Genomic DNA, 21,501 nt, shown 5'->3' on the forward strand with positions numbered 1-21,501 from the left:
AGCACAAAGTTAAGATGTTTTGCACTATAAATGTATGCGATGCTTTGAAAAATATTTGGGGGGCACTTGAAACTGCTTTCTTTTTCTCTGAGCAAGAGACTTTAAAAGGTGTGAAATGTGAAATATGAGACTCTTTCTGCTCCCACTTGAGGTCAATAAGGGAAGGCCAATAAATCTTCTAAAGGTATAAGAGAGGTGGAGGTAGACTTCACGTTTCAGAATGCAAACTTTAGTCAATAATCCAGAAATAGTGCTGGAAAAACAAAATGTAGAATTAGCAAACCATATACACAAAAGGGTTGGAAAGGTATCTTTGCTGAAGTTCATTGAAATTTCAGTTGGTCTGTTTTACTTGTGAGATGGGGGTGGGAGATCATGTTAAACAGTATGTGGGGAAAACTTGCATGGTTTCTTGATGTGGTTATTTGTTCTATAAAAAGACAAATCCAGAGTTTAAATCCTATCTGGCACCTCTTACAAATGTTAAACCAATTTAATAAAAGACTGTATAGAAATAGAGAGAGAGAGAGAGAGAGAGAGAGAGAGAGAGAGAAGCATTGACTACTGGGAAGTCTTAAGTGTGTTGGAACTGTATTTTAAAATACCTCAACTTCTGAATAGAAACTGAAGAAAAACATTGTCAGTAAATGTCTGGGTCATATATCATCTGTCTTTTCTCTCAAAGAAATGTTGTTATGGTACAGTGGTTTATGTATTCGTTTGATGTAGGGCTTGATAAAAATATGTTTGTATGCTAGAATATACTTATATGTTTTTAAGTGAATAAATCAAGTTAATCCTCTTACTTCAGACTATGCCCACAAATCCACTTGATCATATAATAATATATTAATATTTTATATTGAAAGCATGTCAGTTCTATGGGAATGGAAGTTCCTGATGCATTATTGATTATATTATGATACAAATTAGAAAGTATTTTACAGTTCAGCTATTTATGTTTATAAACAAAGGTACCTACAACTTCAGAACTATTTAGAATATTGTATGTACAGCAGAAGTGCCCTAAAAGTACAAGTGTTTGGGGAAACAACAGGTGCCTAATTGTGGCCCCCACCTCCTCATGCTATCTCTTTCTCCCCAAACCCTGCTCACTTTTCTTCTCCTTTTGCCTGGTTGCTAGTAAGAAGTAGAGATGTTAAAATGCATGTAATGAAGTAACCGCGTAACTAGTGGTTACACACAGGATGGCAGTTGGCTCATCGGTTAACTGTTTACATGGTTAAACATGTTCATTGGTTAACTGTTTACATCAGTGTTTCTTAAACTATGTGCCACAGCACACCAGTGTACCGTGGAGAACAGAATTCAAAATGGCCACCCTTAAAGGGGCAGGCGACCTTTTTTTTGGGGGGGGTTCAATAACTTCCCCTGATGTATTCTCTCCCCTTCCCCCACCTTTTTTCCCCTCTCTCAACAAAAAATCCTTGGTGTTCCTCATTTAAAAAAAAATTGTTTGGTGTTCCTTGGTCTTAAAAAGTTTAAGAAACACACGTTTACATGGTTACACTTTCACACCCCTAGTAAGAAGTGGCCAAAAAAAAGTGAGAGGGGCATGGCTCCTCATCTGGTGCTCCTGATGCAGTGTGTTGAGGAAGTTTGATAAGAGTTGGGAAAGGAAGAGAGAAATTAGGTAATAGGAAAGAAAAATGACATGATAGGTATCTACAAGAAAGAAAGTACTGAAATCTCTCCTCTTCCCAAGTCAGCTTCTCTTGTTTAACAGGAAGTATTATCTCTAGAGGAGACCTAGGAGTAATAGGTCAGGTTATTTAGGCCTACCCTAAAGCAAGAAGAAAAACTGGGAAATAATTCTTAAGTGACTCCTATTTTGTTATTAGTGGGCACTGTTTTGTAATGAGAAACTTCTGAGATAAATCTTATATTTTTCTTTGTAAACCCTTATGGTTCTTTTATAACCACTTCCTGTGTGTTGAAAAATCATTGTACTATAAAGAATGAAAAGGAACGGTTTGATGCAAGTTAGCTTTCAGTGGACAGTTAACGACTTCATATAGCTACATAAATTAATTTAACATTAATATATGTACTAGTTGTCTGAACCTTCTGCTCAACCATTACTTCACTGTTGTAGTGGATAGTAATTCTCACTACGTTATCTGGCATCTTGTATGCTTTGGATCCCTTTGATGCAAACTGCTACCAGGAAGAACGTGGACACATGATTTCTGAATTATGTATTTTTACATAAAGCTGTAAAATTGTGATTTTTGAGTGACTTTCTTTAGATATTAAAGTGTAAATCTCATCAGTATGAGGAACTGAGTGTCACATTGATTTTCTGCATCAGTTTTTCACCTCTAGAAACTTAAGTTCAAGTCTAATTTAGTCTGCATGTGAAATTAGTTCTGTCATCTCATTGTAATTTTCAGTGGACACTTGGTGACAGGTTTGCAAAGTGGAAATTTATAATGATTTGGTGTAATTGTCTACTCAGCAAAAGCCCCTTGTTGACAGTACTGCACATTCTGATCCAGATGAGTTTAGTATTGTGTGAAAAAGCTTGTTTGAATTCAGGCTATGAAGTATTACCTATCTCTAAGTGGTTAACATACACAGGACAGTTTGGAAAAAAGTGCATAACATAGCCAGATAAATGGTGTAAGTTTTCTACAAGTATTTCATGTTTTTCCACTTCGTGTGTTGGAAATAGAAATATGTGAGAATCATGTCCAGAACAGAATATTTGTTCTGGTGCACAGTTAATAACAGCCACAGAGTGGGTATAAGATCTTTTTCAGTTTCCTTATGCTGCTTAGGCTATGAGAGCCTATTTACAGGAGCAGGAAAAGAATATGCATGATACCGATGGCAGTGAGCTGCATAAGTGCAAAGAAAATTTCTGGAGATGTGCATCAAACACAAGAATAGAAAATAGTGATGTGATATAGTTGGGGAATGGAAGCTTATTATCCATGGTGTGTTCTATTAAAATCTTAATTGTGTGTACTCTTGAAGTACAATATATCTTGTTAATTGTAGCACATGTAGCTGTAGCAGGCGTTAAACCTCAGTTGTCTTATTGATAGAACACTGTTTTAAGACAGTATTGTTTGCCTTATCTTGATTTTCCATGTAATGAAGTGAGGGATTTGTGTGTATGTGTTGGGCAGGGGTGTTCAAAACAGTTACAGGCAGAGGGGCTGGCAGTCAGTGTCCCTGGGTGTCACTAGTTTAACAGTTGAGTGGAGAGCGAGTTTGTTGTTACAGGAATCAGCACAGAACTTGTGACCAGTATGGTTCTGGACAATGGGAGGACAATGGGGTGTGGAGAGAGGACCCTGGTGATCTGACCAGCTGGTTCCAGTCAGGGGGGAACAAAGGATGGAGGAGAGGAGAAGTGGAGAAGAGAGGAGCCATGGCAACCTTGTTTATCTGGACAGAAGTCAAAGGACAAGGAGGAGCTGCTGGAGGGGGATATTGGAGGCTGGGCTTTTTGTTGTACAATGTTCAGAAGAAAAATCTTTACTCTTAGTCTCTATTGATTACATTTGTAGGACTTTACTACTAGCAAGATAAGTGAGCAATTTGTAGGTGGGTTAACAGTTTCAGTGAGATTATCAGCTTTGCTCCTTCTGGTCTGGTGCCAGGAAATAATGTTCTTGGACTTAGGTCTCAGACATGGCAACACAAGGCTGATGCAAAACCAACAAGCACCTAAATCCGTCTTGCTTTCAAATACACCTACCCTGAAATATTGTAAGTAATTAAATGCACAATAAATTAAATCTGTTCGGGGCTCATGTAACCCAGTGTTTCTTAAAGTGGTCTGGTCTGTCCAACCAGTTCAGAAGCAGTAGCCACTACTGCTATAGCAAACTAGCCACACTAAACTGGCCACATAGTAACATGTGGCTAGCATGTTGGACACCATGGTTTAACCAGTTAACTAATTAAATGGTATTTTACATCCCTAATATTGATTAGTAGGAGTGGAGTACAGACTGAACTCATATTTAAAAATGCACAGTACAGCTATAATGTAAGAAAATAAAACTGTGAAAGATCACTTAGCACTGCCTAATTCCATAATTTTTACTGAAATAGCACTTTTTGGACACTTGTAGGTTGATGATCAATAAAACTATTTTCAATTACTTCAGTTTCAGAATTATATATGACTTCCAACTATTGTAGATACAAAACTTTTACAAGAAGTACCATTTAAGAAAATGAAACAAAACACTTCTCAGTTCATCTCACAAGATCAATGCATAAATATCTAATGATCTTTGTTTTTGCTCCACCTTCTATTGTACCAAGTTTTCTAGTAGGGCATCTTTTAATTCTTCTGTAGTTATTAAATGGAAAAACGGAGGGAACTATCTTTCACTTAGTTAAACGGAGAGGTAGCTAATGGTAATGAGAAGTTCTTAGACCAGTGGTTCCCAAACTTTTCGGCATCACGCACCCTTTTTGATTTTTGAGAAACCCTCATGACCCCCCTCCCCCAAAAAGCAACACAACTTGGGGTGGGATTGATGGGGGTGTGTATGGCTGGGTCGTCTCATCCCCCTTCCCCCGGAAGTTCTTCACGCCCTCCAGTTTGGGAACCCATGTCTTAGACTTTTTTTAAACTCCGTTCAGAAGAAGAAATGTTTGCCATGACCAGTTCTGAGTTTTAGAGCTTGCTAAAATTAGTTCTGGAATCTTTCTTAATCAACTGCCATTTAATAAAGAAAATGAATTCAAAAGGTAGTGTATGTGTGTCTAACAAGATTGACTGAAGCAACTATGCCAGCCATCAGGGGTCATCTGGTTAGTATAATGATGGAACCAGACCCATTTTAAACATATTATTTTGGCCAGGGCATTCTGTGCTAAAACTTGACATTCATTATAAGCTGTCAGTTAACTACTGAAATGGACTTTTAAAATAGATTTTTGCTACTGTTAAGAGGTGACAGTTCTGTAGGACATCTTGGTGTTTGCTACCAAGCAAATGTTTTAATAAGTGCCCAGCATTTAGTACTGAGCGTCAGAGTAGGGATTCAAACTAAGGTAGCAACAAAACCATTTTAATCATATGCAAAATATAAAAAATGTGATGGCTTGTTCTTAAATACCAAGAATTGGAATTCTCTCTTTGTTGGATCTAACCACTGTACACTGGGAAATTATAAGTCCTTGCCCATGAAACAACTTACACATGAGTAGTCCCATAGTTTCAGTTCAGTCATTTTTGTATATACCTGTTTGTAGGGTGGAGTCTTAAATAAGAGTGTGAGTGTCTGCCAATGACTAAAGTAATGCCTGTAAATTTCCATGTGTTATCTTAATCAGATTAATTTAGAAACTAATGAATACAATTTCTATCTTGTTGCTTTACTGCTCTTTAATAGTCTATTTTCATTGCCCAAGTTGAGAGAAAAGGATGAATAATCTGCATAAGTGAAGAAACTAAAACTAGATGTTAAAAGTTACCTGGCATAAACAATATAAGGTATCAATTGAAACTCAGAAAAAAAGAATAAGTATATACATATATTTATTGTTTAAATGCTTCATTTTAAAGTAAGAGAAATCATGGACTTCATTTTCTACAGGCAGTCCCCGACTTAGGAACGGGTTATGTTCTGAACACCTGGTCGAAACTTGATTTGGTCGAAAGTCGGAAATACCCTTAAACACGCTGCCTGTGCTGTTTGAAAAACTTCACATACATGGTTCTCAACTTGAAATTATTATAATGGAGTTAATGGGAGGTTGGTCGTAAGTACAGATGGTCGTAAGTCGGTGTGTTCGTAAGTTGGGAAGTGGCTGTATTTGGAATAATTTAATATCAATAACGACTCCAACTTAGATTATAGCTCTTTGTTGCTATAGCTGCTTTATATCCTCACTAGAAGATTTACCTCGTGTTGATTAGGTATTTAAGTCAGCTAATTTTTGTTTTACTTCATTTAAATCATTGCTCTGACCTGGGGATGGGAATGAGAGGTTCAGTATGCAGGGGACCACTCCATCCCCCTCTCACTGCAGCAGCTTGGGACTAGGTGAGATGTACCTCTCCATGGCTGCTGCAGCTCTAGGGGGCACAGGCAGGGGAGGGAGGTCCAGGTTCGTATGTCCCCTGCACTCCCCAGCCAGAGGGTATGTCTACACTTGCTCAGTTCGAACTAGGGATGCAAATGTAGCCGACCGAAATCTCTAATGAAGTGGGGATTTAAATATCCCGCGCTTCACTAACATAACCTCGGCCATGCGTTGTTCCACTTGCCAGGTGATTTGAACCAGGAAGTGCGCTCCAGGTCGCTTTAGTTCGAATCAAACCCCTTGGTTCGAACTAAACGCGACCTGGAGCGCACTTCCTGGTTCAAATCAGCTGGTGAGTGGAATAGCGCGCTTCATTAGCGATTAAATCCCCGCTTCATTAGCGATTTCGGTCGGCTACATTTGCATCTCTAGTTCGAACTAGAGAGCAAGTGTAGACGTTCCCAGAGTGAGGTATGCAGCAAACTATGCACGTTCCTCTTGCTCCTTGACTAAGGGGAACAGCCAGCAATGTTTCCATACAAATTTGCAGGGGAGACCTTCAGGCCCCCTGTCTTCCCTAAAGAGCACCTGGGGGGGGGTGGGAGGCTCGGGGCTGGGGCAGTCCTGGGGGGGGGGGGAGAAGAGGTCCCTAGCCAGCTCCATTTTTCCTGGAACAACCAAACCCTTACCTTGGTTTAAGTTAGGATAAGAGAAAGCTACATGCAACATTTGGTGGTCCTAGCTCTTACTATTTAGGAAGAGTTCTTGAACAAACAGACTCATGGATGGACACACAGACACACAATCTCTCTCAAATACAAATTTGACCTCCCTGGTTGGGCATATTCAGGACCTGACTGTTGCTGAAGAAGAAAGTTTGCTAGATCAAGAGAGGGCAATTTCACCCCTCTGGTGATGGACTCCGGGCTCTCCTGGGATCCGTCAGCAGACCTGGATGGGCTCTCCTTCCTGCAACACAGGCCACTGTGGCTCCCAGCACTGCTTGCTGCTGCTGAGCTTCCAGAGTTCTCTAGTCCAGGGGCTTGCTTGTCCAGCAATATCGGCGGTTGATTTTTTTTCCATGTAGAGCAATTGCTATAGGTACTAGAACAATCCTAACAGAAGATTCATAGGATGGGTGGGGTCCTAACAATTGAGGGGGACAGTAATCTGGTCCATATTATGGGGAAGAGGGGGGAACACTCTGTTAGTAAACTTGTTTTAATATGCTGTGTTCTACTTGTGTGACAGCTTACAGAAGGAACCTCTTATGGTTGCTTAAAGTTGTTTTTAAGATGAAGTCATGGGAATTTGAGGGCTTAATATAAGTTTTGTGGAACTGCCTTTGCATGTAATTTGTCCTTCACTGTTGTGTCTTGTCTCAGGTTGCAGGTGACTCCTTATTTTGAACAATAGGCTCCAACTTTAGACATTGACCCCTCTGACTCTATCTCAGATATCCTATTCAATTCACTTGTTACGTAACAGAGAGAGATACAGTACGTCTCTCATGGCACTGCTTTAGTTTCTCCTTTATTTTATAGAAAAATTTCTACCTCTGTTTCCGCAAATCTCAACTCTAGGGCTGCTTTAGTTTTACCACGATTCAAATAGGCCAATCTGTTATCTTAAATCTTAATATTTTTACTTTGGCAGAACTCAGATTTAATCAGATCTTCTAGATGGAAAAGGCTGGCTGCATATCCTCTAAGAATGAAAGGGAATTGTGTCTCCTGCTTTCCACAGTGATGGGTCCAGTATGCCCCCACCTTTGTCTAGGGTTGTTATCTGATATTTGTCAGTTGCATACTTAACAGGCGCAGTACTGATGCATCCACCTCCATGGAATATGGGGCGAGCTATAGCGGAGGTATGCATGCACCTTTCTTCAGTCTCTGTCTGGCCCTAGTTTTCACACTTTGGGGTATGTGAGCATGTTACTTCAGGGGGTGAATTCGTCTTACTCTCTCAGGATAGTTCTTCCTCTGTTACATGGCTCAGTAGTTCCAAAACACTAATGTTTCAAATAGACTCTGCCTATTAGTCTCTCACAAGACCGCCTCTACATGAGAAATGGGCCATCAGTAGACTGGCCCCCTATGGGAAGCTGGTTTGCTAGAGCCCTTTTTTGTGAACATAGAAGATCCCTACTAGATTTGAGACTATCTTCTATTCCTGTCACTTAGGATGCACTCATATTTTCCTCCTTGAAGTGTCTTGCCGATCAGTTTTTCCTGCTGTTTTCCCAGATCCTGTTCCAGCAGATCCTCAACTTCACAATTTATCTGATCAGTGCAGGTTTTGAAGTGACTAATTTACCTACAGTAAAAATAACTAAGGAATAAGATATAGCAGGTTGAACCTCTGTGGTCCTGGACACTCGGGTCTGGCAACATCCGTGGTCCAGCAGGACAACAAATGTTGCTGGATTAGAGAGCCCCAGCACAGAGGTTGACAGCAGTTGGAAGCAGAGCCAGCCAGTGGGGCCTGCAGGGAAGTGGAGACGGCGGGGCCAGAGGACTGGTGGATCAGCAAAGGGAGGGCTGCAAAGCTTGCAGCCAGCGGGGCTAGGAAAGCGGGGCCTGCAACCAGCGCTGTGGGGGCAGTGGGACCAGGAATTCAATGGGGAGGTTGGTGCCTTCCCCCTTTTTGTCAGGAACTAGTCAGGTCTTGAAGGTGCCAGACCAAGGAGGTCCAACCTGTAGTAATACTAGTTTAAAAAATGTATGTACCCCAAACATATGTACCCCAATAAATAATTCTCTAAACTACATTAATAAATGCAGGGAAGAAGGAAAAAAGCTTACGTGTAAATCAGCTTTTCTGAAAATATTTCAACAGGATTCTCTCACCTGTTCACGTCTCAGAATTCAGGGTTACTTTACTGACCCTGTGCTTATGTGCCTGTGTGTGTATATGTGCATGTATCCGAACAAAATTATTTTGGGTCTTAAGATCTTAAGTTTTTGGTTTTATCCTTTGAATGGGTTTATCTCTTTGGGTGCTTTGCCCTCCATGCAGTCAGAGGAGCTGATTGAAATATTTGGAGGAGATATGTATATTTGTCCTTTGCAGAAGGGTAATGAAGTAAGTACTTAACCCTGTTGCCTCCGAGGTGCGCACAGAAATATCTAAACTGAAAAATCTGCTATTCACACATTAGGAAGCTAAAATCCCAGAATGAAAATCATCTGGTAGTTTCAGAGAAGTAGAGGAGGGTGTCCAGTGTGCTTAGTCTGACCCTAGAGTTCTGCTCCCACTCGCTATGTTAAGCATGCTGTCTAACCCCTTGTTGCCTGAGTTCTCACATTGACACCCCATTTGTGGTTCTAGCTTGTCAAAGTCTACACATTTACAGTTGTTTCTGTATTTTTCTCTTTCTGGTGTCAGTGCTACTTAATATATTCAGGAGCTCCTAGTACTGCTGCATTTGTATGTACATTGACAATAGGACAAGGGATAGTGGCCCTAATACTTGCCGTACCTTATAACATTCAGCTAGCTGTTTAAATGATTTCACGCTGAAGTTTATTTTGAGTCATATACATTTGTTCCATTTTTATTTTAATATAAATATTGGGCTCTGTGATAGTCAACTGCTTTTTGTTTCATATTCTCACTTAAACACATCTTTATTAAAGACATCTTTCAAAACTTGGTATGATTAAGGAGCTTTTCTACAAGTAACAGGTTGGACATCATATAGAAATATCTTATACACAAGGAGCACTATAAAATAACAGAAAGGAAACAAAGTAAAATCTGTAACTAGCATACTTACTTAGCGTTGTCAGGGTCCTTCAGAGCAAAGCCTTGAGGATGTAGGGGGTGTGTGCAGGAATCTGGGAGTGGGGGAGTATGCAAGAGGTGGAGGGGGGAGGAGTAGCTCAGGGCAGGGGGTTCTCCCTCTTCTTCCCCCCCACCTCCTCTCCACCAACCCTCCTTCAGCTCACTAGGAGCCTGTTCAGTTCCCTGTCTCCTCCCTACCCCCTGTGCTGTGACCAAGAGCTGGAAGAGGGGGAAAGGGTTTGGGGTCGGGCCTGGGGGCTACTTTCTGGTATGCTGGCAGGCAAAATGGAGAAGTCACAGCCCTGCTGACCACGCTCTTGGTTGTAGGTACGGCTACCCCCAGTGGGGACACTGCAGGATAGCTGTCCTCTGCAGGCTTGCTGCCCCCAGTGGCCACTCTCATATTGTGTCCCTCTGAACAGCAGGCCCTTCCTTTGCATGTTACGGAAAACCATCTTTTTCCTGGGGCTTCTGGTTCTCCTGGCATAACCAAGCCCTGCCCTTGCTTTAAGTTAGAAGAGGAAGCTGCATACCAAATTTAGTGGCGCTAGCTCTTACCATTTAGGAGGAGTTCTTAATAGGGATGTAAATGAGTAGCTGATTATATGATTACTCAATAAGCCTAGGCTTATCAGTTAATCTTCTTGACTACTGGCATTTCCCCCCCCCCCCCCCTTGTTGCCTCTGTATCAGGGAGCAAGGGAGGGAATGCAGGAGCCGGTGCCTGGGGGGAACCAGCTTAAAAGCCAGTTCTCATCAGTACCAGCTCTGTGGTGTCATGTCGTCTCCTCCCCCACCCTGAACTGCTGCCTCTATCAGAACCCCCATGGACAGGGGCTGCTGGCATCCTCCGCTGCTGCCTCTATATCAGAGGCAGCAGCGTGGGGCAGCAGGCAGCTAATCTGCACAGGGAGCTGGTTTTTAAACTGGCTCCCATTGCGGACTGGCTTCTGCCTGACACCCCATGCTCAGGGTGGCAGGGGACTCCCTGGGTGTGGGGCCGGAGCACATTGGCTGTTGGCTCTTCCCCCTGAGACTACAGAATAGTTGAGTAACCAATAGGAATTTAATGCAGTTGCTCGACTATTCGATTAACTGATATCTAGTTCTTGAACAAATGGACTCTCAGAGAGATACACTCTAATATATATATATATATATATATATATATATATATATATATATATATATATATATATATATATATAGATAGATAGATAAAAGTACAAACAGTAAATTTAAAGTCTGTCCAAATGATCTTAATGAAATCTATTATTAGATCCATGGGTAATTATTTAATTTGTTGCATCACATGTGAGGATCACAGAATAATTAATACAAATTCTGAAATAAGTCCTTTTACATTTGATAACAAATGTAGTACCACATCTTCATTTTTAAACCATATAATTTGATCATTGGTCAGTAATATTTTCAACAGAAGCTGTTTTTCTTTTAAAAAAGCTTTGGGAATAACTTCTAATAGGACTTGGATACTGAAATATATTTGAAAAATTTGTAAAAACAAGATTTGAATATACTTGTTCTTATGGAAGAAACAATTCTGATGAATATTTGAACAATTAAGAACATGGTTTGAAAACCAAGACACAGTTTAGCAGCATATGTGCAACAGGTGGTCTAATCCATTTAGCCCATGTGCATAAATTAGTAGCTTTAAAACTGAGCTTGTACTGATTAATCAAGGAACTGTTCTGTTACTCTGGAGCCTTATGAAACCTAATCTTGTTCTAAACTGGGCTGAACTCTAACATTAATTTTAGAGATGTGTACAAAGAATAAACTGTATCTTTCAAAATGAATACATGCACTGTATAGGTATATTTTCCCTCTATAACTAGGAGTAGCTCAACCACATTGTCAAAAAAAAGTGTGAAACATGGAGTGTAAAATTATTTTTATATTCCAGTAAATATGAAATATATTCGCTTCCTCACTTAAATAGTTAGGAATGGATTTTTCTGTGTCTAAAAAATTTTGTGCCCACGTGATCAAGCCCAAATATGCTCTAATAAAATACAGTATACATATTGGCTTAGATTCTAAAATACCTATCCAGCAACCAACTACAGGACCCACCCAGTTCTATCATTCTGTGGTCTTGTACTGGCATAATGACAGCACTGACTCTTGGAAGACTTGTGCTATGTAGGAGGTGATGGATGGATGGTATTTAGGAGCCTGTGGGATTGATCTGTTGGTGCTCATTTGTTCTGGAAGTAACGTATCATAATGTGCCTATCAAAAAATCAAAACTAATGAAGTTTGCTTAAACATGGACATAGAACAGAATAGTGTATTCTGCAGTGTAAAATGCTCCTTTTAGTTTCTGGAAGGTTTTGTTTAATAGACGTGTTTGCTGGAAGCTTATTATGGTATTGACTAAAAATGAGTCTTTAGAACAATTACTTTTATGAGCAAATGAGGTTCTGGAGAAAAATGTTTTGCAGAAAAATAGATTTTTGTATTTTGTGTTGTCTGTTTCCAATAAATGAATTTTATGTCAAAACTCTAATATCAATGACATTTAAGAATAGATCAGGCTTTTTAAGCTTCAGATTTGAGCCTAGGTTGTGGGTCTTCTTTATTTACTGCACTGGTTAAATAAGAATTGGGCCTAGCTATCTTTTAACTAAATTAGTAATCACATCGGATTTTTAATGTTTCCAGCACTGGACTTCCTTGTTGCCCTGGTATTCCTATTGCTTAATGTATTGATCAGCTGTTGACTTAATTTACCACAATGCTCTTTTGTTAGAGCAAGTGAAACCAAGAGGTGAACAAAAATTGTAGTACTGTAGTTCTAGTAATCTGTGAGACACATTTTCTGAGCTATTGGAGTTGACCTCTAAATCCATCTTTGCATAATTTTGTCAGAAACCAGTGAGAGAACAAAGTCAAGTTTTACATTTTGCTATTTGTTTTGTGCAAGCTGTCAAGTAGTAACTGGGAATAGGAAAGAATCTACAATTTGAGACCATCTGCATGGGGTCTTTTGTCTGAAACTGACAAGAGGTCATGGCAGATGGTGAGATCACGAAGTTTGGCTTCTTGAGCTTGACAGATTGTGTTCATAAAGCTGGAAGAATACCAACTGTTTTTACTGGCGGAGAGATTGGTGACAAAACTTAAGTAAAAGTTTTGGATAAAATCTACTGGTTCTCTAAACTTGAGACAGCTTAATCTTTAAGAAATTATCAGTAGTTCATTATACTAATTAAATTCTGTAAGCAGATTAAATATTCTTGGCGATTGTATCCCTTTCTAGCTATTGGTGTATCAGATGAAAAAGGCTTTTGAATTTCATAGGAACCAAGTTGCCTGTCAAATACTTCACTTTAGATATTTCATTTGAAGTGAAAGCATATCCATCCATGTCCTTTACATAGGATCCAGGACTTTGTACTTTTAATAGTGGGGGTAAGGAGTTGGTGTAGCCTTCTGGCTTCAGCCTCTCTATACTTTAAGCACAAATCATTTGGAATCATTGTACCTGCACAATCACACATCCAAATGCACCAATTCCACTCCATCACCACTGTTGTTCTCTGTACTGTATTGTTCTACAAGGCCTTTGCAGAGCTCTTCCACTTGGCAGCGTGTGGAGTGTTCTAGAAATGCTTAGACATTGCCGTTTTATTTGCATGTATGCAGCCATTTCCACCCCCCAAAACAGCAACATATATCTAATACAAGTTCATGGTTCAGAAAATTTGGATAGATCCTTTGCACTTGGGTTGACATTTATTCCTGATGAAGAAATTATTGAATTTTAAATTTGAGTTTTGTACAGGAATCAAACATAGAAATAAAATGTATGAAAAATGTCTGCTCTAGGTCTTGGTTTAGTAGATACAATTGTTTAGCAATTATATTTAGTTTTGCAGTGAACGTAGAAAATAATATGGCAAAAATATTACTAAATCTTCTCATAATTTGGGCTGTGATTTAAAACCTAATATGCCAGCATTCTAAATTGTTGATTATAAGGCACTATCACAGATCAACAAAAATATTTGTTTTCAAAAAAGTTGTGCTAAACTGATCATATTAAATATTTTTTGTTACACCACCACAATGACTGCTTTCCTTTTATTTAGAAACTTGTGTCTATTACTAGAGCACAAGTGGTTGTGGTGGTGTTTTGGCAGGTAATCTAAATTGGAGTTGTTATTGATAGTAAATTACTCCAAATAGAAAAAGAAGTCCAGGATTTCCCTTACTTTAAAATTAAGCACTCAAACAATAAATATATGTATATGCTCTTTTTCTGGGTTGCGGTTGATACTGAGGGGGAAATCTCGCTCCCCTGGGGTACAGAGCCCCCAGAAGGGTCCGAGGCCGGAGGTCAAATCAGTGAGGCAGGAGAGAAACCTAGAAGGGAAAATTTTATGATGCATGCAGGCTGTCACTTCCAAGAGTGAAAGCAGCAGCAATGAGAGACAGATTCAGGTATCCTATATACAGAATGCTTAGACAGTTCAGTTGTTGATTGTTCTTCTTTAACATATCAAAGTCTCAGCAGAAGTACTCTGAGACTTCTGTTCACCCCAGGAGTGCTAGAAGTAAGTTTTTACAGTACACAAAGCCACATGAGAACTTGAGTGGAGGAGTCTACAAGGCAAACTGTGACAAAGATAAGGGTTTACATGACAAATTGTGACAGACTAGGAGTATCCATGAACTTGAGATAGGAGGCATTGTAAGGGTCTTGATTAGAGTTAATTTGATTTCTCTCTGTTACAGGGAGAGAGGTCTGGAAAACTTTTAACCCTTACAGCAGTTTTTTTTCAGAGAGTTTTGATTTCTGCACAGTCCCCCCTTTGACACAATTGGAGTTATTTGATTTTTTTCTCCCACAATACCTAATGTTATTTACGCTAGGTAACTTTTAAAAATCTATTTTTAGTTTTCCTCACTCTACGCAGATTATTCATTCCTTTTCTCTCAACTTGGGCAATGAAAATAGACTATTTTAGTTTTGTTGCTTTTAATTCCTGGATTTGATGCACAAGGCTGCAACATTTGTGTTGCAAACACTACAAGGAAATGTTCATTTGTTAAACTGTTTGAATGAATGTGCAATAATAGCCAAAAACCTAATTAATGCAGAATTAAGGTTTCCTGCTGATAGTTTGTGCCCTTTAAGAACACTGAATTTATCAAAATTCAAATTTCTAAAAACAAGTAAATACCAAGTTAAGGTAAATGTCAATATACCTTAACTGTTCCTCCCTGGAACTGGCAATAGCTTTTGGCAACTCAGCTGCATTCACTAAGTTAGGTGTAGCGGTATTGAATGATGCAGAAATATACTGGAGCATGTTGTTGTGATAGGTGAATTGGGGATAAGCTTGAGGAATGTGTCAGAACTGTGATGATTGTTATATGAGGAAATATAGGTCTGAGTGTGTTCCTGTCTTCCCTGATGTGTGTTGTTAAAGCAAAGATGTGCATGTATATCTTGAAGTTCCAAGCTTCATTGTTTAGATTCAGTTTAGATATAGTGTTAATAACCAGGCACTGGGGTATTCTTGCCATGAGCATTGTTAGTAGTGAGGTAGGCTATGAGAGCATTCTGTGGATTTACTGGTGGGTAGGGGAAGGAATATGTTCAAATGATATCTGTGTGCAAACGTCAGAGTTGAAAAACAGTATGAAGTGTTAAATTGTGGTATTCCACTGCAGAAATATATTGAGTGTTTTAGAGCAAGTGCAAGAAATGCCTGGCCATTACAGTGAAAAGTGTGTGTGTGTGTGTGTGTGTGTGTGTGTGTTATAGAAGTTTTGACATGGAAGAAGTTCTTCATTTTCTCTTGCCCTATGCCCTGTGCACACATCACAGGCAGCAACTTCTTGGAGGACTGCATGCTATCTTGGTTAAGTAGCCTGTGCTGGGAACATCATTCTCAGTTCCTGCTTCCAGCTTGGACTGCTGCTTCTGCTTCAGCCAGACTTCCCAAGCCATGTCCACAGTCTACCCAATCTGTCCATCTTCCAGATCAGTCTCCTTCCCCATATGCAGTGGCCAGCCCCCTGCACAACACACAAGTTTGGTATGTATATTAGCTATTCATTTTCTGGATGGCAGATGTTTTAATTTTTCTTACAATCAGATTCCGTTTCCCTCAAGAACTCAGCTCATATGAAGGAGCGGGAAGAGGGCTTCAAATCTCTCAGGAGACCAAGGTCCCCCAGATACCAAGAAGGCAGAGCTCAGAGTCCTATAGAGGAAGGCAGAGATGTAGTGAGGATGTTTTGTGCCTGGGGGCAAAGGCCAAATTTGTGCCCCCCCAGTCATTTGTTACTGAGCACATAATTTTACATATCAAATTATTGTATTATAGTAAAACAAGACCTGAAAAATATACCTAAAACATAATCAATAATAATAAATAATTACAACTGCCATATAGAAAAGTACATTCTCTTTGGTGTCCCTGAAAGCTATCAGTTTTCATTTGTCTGGCCCTCAGAGGGCTTCAAGTTTGACATGCATGATCTACATGTTTGTTAGTCTTTAAAGTGCTACCACATTATTGTTTTTTAAGTTTTTCCTTATAAAGTATCTTGTATTTAAAAAAACAAGTAACCCCAATACTCATCTGTACCCCAGAGCCAGGCACCCCCCATTCCAATACAACATCCCTTCCCCAGAGCATGCACCTCAGTTTCCTCCATACCAATGCATCTATAGGTAAATCTCATTAATCTCTGTATTAATCATTTTCTCATTAATTTTTTTTATTTTAACTTTGTATCAAGTCCTTTTAGTTTTGTAATAAGTCTTGAGTTTGTTGTATTATGTCCTTTTAGAGAAACGTTGTAAATTTTTACAGAACATAGAAACTTTGTAGTAAGCCTTTTTACATAAAAACCTTGTATCCTGTAGAGTTTTTAGCTCTCCTCACCTCTTTGCTAAAGTGATTATCCTGTTGAGTGAATGAGGTGTGACTGGATAAGGTATGAAAGAAAAGCATCTCTTGCAATGGTTGAAGAAAGGTGGAAGCCAGATTCAAGAACAATAAGAATGGGACCTGTGAAGTGGGTTTATTGAAAGAAGGTTGGACCTATGGATGCCTTGGGAGTCAGCAGAAGGCACCTGCTTTTGGAAAGTCCCTTTTTGAAGGTGAATGGGGGAGCATTTAAAAAAAAAAAACCCACCCAGAAGAAGGTGCCATAGATGAATAACTGCATATGCATATGATGACTCTCTGCATGAGAGGGAAGACACTATGCATCTTGCTGTCAACATGGGAGCATTGAGTTGGCTCCAACCCAGTGGCAGATATAGGGCAGGGCAAGCGGGGCAGCTGCCCTGGGCCCCGCACTTCCAGAGGCCGTGGTGCCACAGCGCATGTGCCATGTCAAAGGGGGGCCCCCCGTGAAATTGTGCTGCCAGGGGCCCTGCAAAACCCTCATCCGCCCCTGCTCCAACCCTCCCCCACCTAACTAATCTGGCCAGCAGTTAGGTGGAACAGCTATCAGTGAAAACAAGACTCCCCATGTGTTCCTCCCTGCAGAGCAAGGCACCCCCAGTGGGGAGGGGGAGCACTCCCTCAATCAAATCCTACCCCCAGCCAGGCACAGAGGAACATACCTTTCTTCAGAGCACTGCTCCTCCCACCCAGCTGGCTGCTTTGGCTTGCACTCTGGAGAGAGCCGAGCTGGCAGCCGCAGCAGCCAGCACTTAGCCAGCAGCTCAAGAGCAGAGTGGCTCGGTCCCACCCTGCCCAGCCTGGCGCCCCCCTGGGAGGGAAAGGAGCACTCCCCCAATCAAATCCACCCCTCTGCCCCCGGGGACCGCCGGGCTGGGCGGGTTGGGACCAAGCCACTCTGCTCTTGAGCTTAAGTGCTGGCTGCTGCGGCTGCCGGCACCACTCTCTCCAGAGTGCAAGCCAAAGCAGCCAGCTGGGTGGGAGGAGCAGTGTTCTGAAGAAAGGTATGTTCCTCCGTGCCTGGCTGGGGGAGGTGGGGGATTTGATTGGGGGAGTGCTCCCCTTCCCCCCCAGCCAGGCACGGAGGAACGTACCTTTATTCAGGGCTTTGCTCCTCCCACCCAGCTGGCTGCTTTGGCTTGCACTTTGGAAAGAGCAGCATCCCCAGCTCAAGAGCAGCATGCGCTCTGTGTGCTTTGTCCGACACCAGTCCCGCGCCCCCATAGCATGGTGCTGGGGGCAATTGCCCCCCCCTACACCTCCCTTCCCTAAGGCGCTGGAGGAAGGGCTAGGTCTCCCTCAGATCCCAGCACACACACAAGAGGACAATTCAGGGTTGATGTGCTAGGGGTATGTGCTTAGGGGTAAGAAGATGAAGTGAGAAGTTTTGCAGGTATAAAAACTATTAAGAACCAGCAGGAAGGGCCTGTGCTCAAGAAGGTGCTTGGAGGGGTGGGGGAGTGGCTTAGGGAATTGTAGCTGTCACTCTGGTGATAGATGGAATATTACAAATAGCTGCTATCGTAGAGTCTCTGGACTGGAACCCAGAGTAGAGGGTGGGCCTGGGTTCTTTCTGTTCCCAAACTCCTACTCACCATGGGAGAGTTGATCCAGACAGTGTGTCATACCGGGGAAGGACTAATTTGGGGAAAAGTATGACCTGTCCCCGAACCACTTGGAGGGGCAGCAGAGACTATGGGGTTTGGTCTCCTCTCTTTTCCCCATGCTGGCCAATGATGCAGATGGCTAAATAAATAGCAGGTTTATGCCCCTAGGGAAAGCATTTATATACCCCAAATTAAAAAACATAGTAGAAGAACTAAAAAAGAGCCACTGGGGCTCAACAACCATGTAAAAGAAGCAGAGAGAGATAAAAAGGCATCTTTTAAAAAGTGGAAGTCAAATCCTAGTGAGGTAAATAGAAAGGAGCATAAACACTGCCAAATTAACTGTAAAAACGTAATAAGAAAAGCCAAAAAGGAGTTTGAAGAACAACTAGACAAAAACTCAGAAGGTAATAAAATGTTTTTTAAGTACATCAGAAGCAGGAAGCCTGCTAAACAACCAGTGGGGTCCCTGGATGATCAAGATACAAAAGGAGCACTTCAAGACTATAATGTTATTGCGGAGAAACTAAATGAATTCTTTGCTTCAGTCTTCTCGGCTGAGGATGTTAGGGAGATTCCCAAACTGACCTGTTCTTTGTAGGAGACTGAAGTGTCATTAGAGGAGATTTTGGAATTAATTGATAAACTTAACAGTAACAAGTCACCGGGACCAGAGAGCATTCACCCAAGAGTTCTGAAAGAACTCAAATGTGAAATTGCGGAACTATTAACTATGGTTTGTAACCTATCCTTTAAATCAGCTTCTGTACCCAATGACTGGAAGATAGCTAATGTAATGCCAATATTTAAAAAGGGCTCTCGAGGCGATCGCGGCAATTATAGACCAGTAAGTCTAACGTCAGTACCGGGCAAATTAGTTGAAACAATAGTAAAGGATAAAATTGTCAGACACATAGAAGAACATAATTTGTTGGACAAAAGTCAACATGGTTTCTGTAAAGGGAAATCATGTCTTACTAATCTATTAGAGTTCTTTGAAGAGGTCAACAAACATGTGGACAAGGCGGATCCAGTAGATATAGTGTACTTAGATTTCCAGAAAGCCTTTGATAAGGTCCCTCACCAAAGGCTCTTATGTAAATTAAGTTGTCATGGGATAAGAGGGAAGATCCTGTCATGGACTGAGAACTGGTTAAAAGACAGGAAACAAAGGGTAGGAATAAATGGTAAACTTTCAGAATGAAGAGGGGTAACTAGTGGTGTTCCCCAAGGGTCAGTCCTAGGACCAATCCTATTCAACTTATTCATAAATGAGGTGAGGTGGCAAAGTTTGCAGACAATATGAAACTGCTCAAGGTAGTTAAGACCAAAGCAGACTGTGAAGAACTTTAAATTTCATTTGCCGTTTTGTTGCCCAATCACTTAGTTTTGTGAGACATTTATCCACATTAAAAAGATAAAGTAATGCACATTGGAAAAAATAACCCCAACTATACGTATAATCAGGGCTCGCTGAACCACGGCGAGTCCTGCTCGCCAGCCGCGTTGTCCGGTGATCTGCGCATGCGCAGATCGCCTGAACCTGGCTCTTCCGGGTTGCAATCTACTTGCCATTGCATTATTTGTCAAGCCCTGCATTTAATATGATGGGGGCTAATTTAGCTACAACTAATCAGGAAAAAGATTGTGGAGTCATCGTGGATAGTTCTCTGAAGACGTCCACACAGTGTGCAGCGGCAGTCAAAAAAGCACAGGATGTTAGGAATCATTAAAAAACAGATAGAGAATAAGGCAGAGAATATCTTATTGTCCTTATATAAATCCATGGTACGCCCACATCTTGAATACTGCGTACAGATGTGCTCTCCTCATCTCAAAAATGATATACTGGCATTAGAAAAGGTTCAGAGAAGGGCAACTAAAATGATTAGGGGTTTGGAACGGGTCCCATAGGAGGGAGAGATTAAAGAGACTGGGACTTTTCAGCTTGGAAAAGGGGAGACTCGGGGGACATGATAGAGGTATATAAAATCATGAGTGGTGTGGAGAAAGTGAATAAGGAAAAGCTTTTTACTTGTTCCCATAATATAAGAACTAGGGGCCACCAAATGAAACTAATGGGCAGCAGGTTTAAAACAAATAAAAGGGAGTTCTTCACACAGCACATAGTCAATCTGTGGAACTCCTTGCCTGAGAAGGTTGCAAAGGCAGCGTTTAAACAGGGTTTAAAAGAGAACTAAATAAATCCACGGAGGTTAAGTCCATTAATGGCTATTAGCCAGTATGGGTAAGGAATGGTGTCCCTTGCCTCTGTCAGAGAGTGGAGATAGATGGCAGGAGAGAGATTGCTTGATCATTACCTGTTCGATTCACTCCTTCTGGGACACCTGGCATTGGCCACTGTCGGCAGACAGGGTACTGGGCTGGATGGACCTTTGGTCTGACCCAGTATGGCCATTCTTACGTTCCTATATTGATCAAGGCCAGGGATGGGCAATAATTTTTGACCAGGGGCCACGTCAGAAACTTTTTGAAATGGTACCCTGGGCCATCCCTGAAGGTACCTGTGCCCCTGGCAGTGGGAGGAGACTTTGTGTGCTCCTTACAGTTCAGTCAGGGGCAGGGGAGCACATGAAGTCTCTCCCTTCCTGACCCCTCCCTGCAAGGGAGCAGTGTGTTTAGTCAGCCACCAGCTGAGCAGCAGCTGGCTGTTGACTTTAAGTGCTGAGCCCCTTGCAGAGCAGGAGCAAACTTCATGAGCTTTCCCCACCCCCAAACTCTGATTGGCCTGGGGCAGGGGGAGCATGCGAAGTCTCCTCCCACCCTGCCCCTGTCTTGCAAGGAGCTTAGAAGAGCTGCATCCCTTGCTGGGGGGAGGAGACTTTGTGCACTTCCCCTGCCCCCAAACCCTGATTGGCTTGAGAGTGGGAGGAGCAGCAGGGCCTCTAGAGCTGGATCAACTCACTTGGTAGGCTGGATCTAGCCCATGGAGGCCCTTTTGCTCACCCCGATCTAAGCTGAGGGCTGCCATGAGTCTCTGAGGTGAGTAGTCTGCCTGAAAGTATGGGACCCACCAAGGCAGAGAAGGATCTTTGTTAAAATAGACTGTAATGAAGTTGCCTCTTAACCTACATTAAGACTAAATAGATTTAGCTTTTTGAGTTTGT

General features: G+C 41.4%; 1 protein-coding gene across 6 annotated transcripts in view; it reads left to right on the forward strand.

Moving 5' to 3' along the window:
- The window catches only part of TFDP2 (transcription factor Dp-2), a 192,721-nt gene that overhangs the window by 947 nt on the left and 170,273 nt on the right, over positions 1–21,501 (forward strand). The window lies entirely within an intron of this gene.

The sequence above is a fragment of the Pelodiscus sinensis genome, chromosome 10, assembly GCF_052426305.1.
Source record: "Pelodiscus sinensis isolate ZL-2025 chromosome 10, ASM5242630v1, whole genome shotgun sequence".
Taxonomy (NCBI): Eukaryota; Metazoa; Chordata; order Testudines; family Trionychidae; genus Pelodiscus; species Pelodiscus sinensis.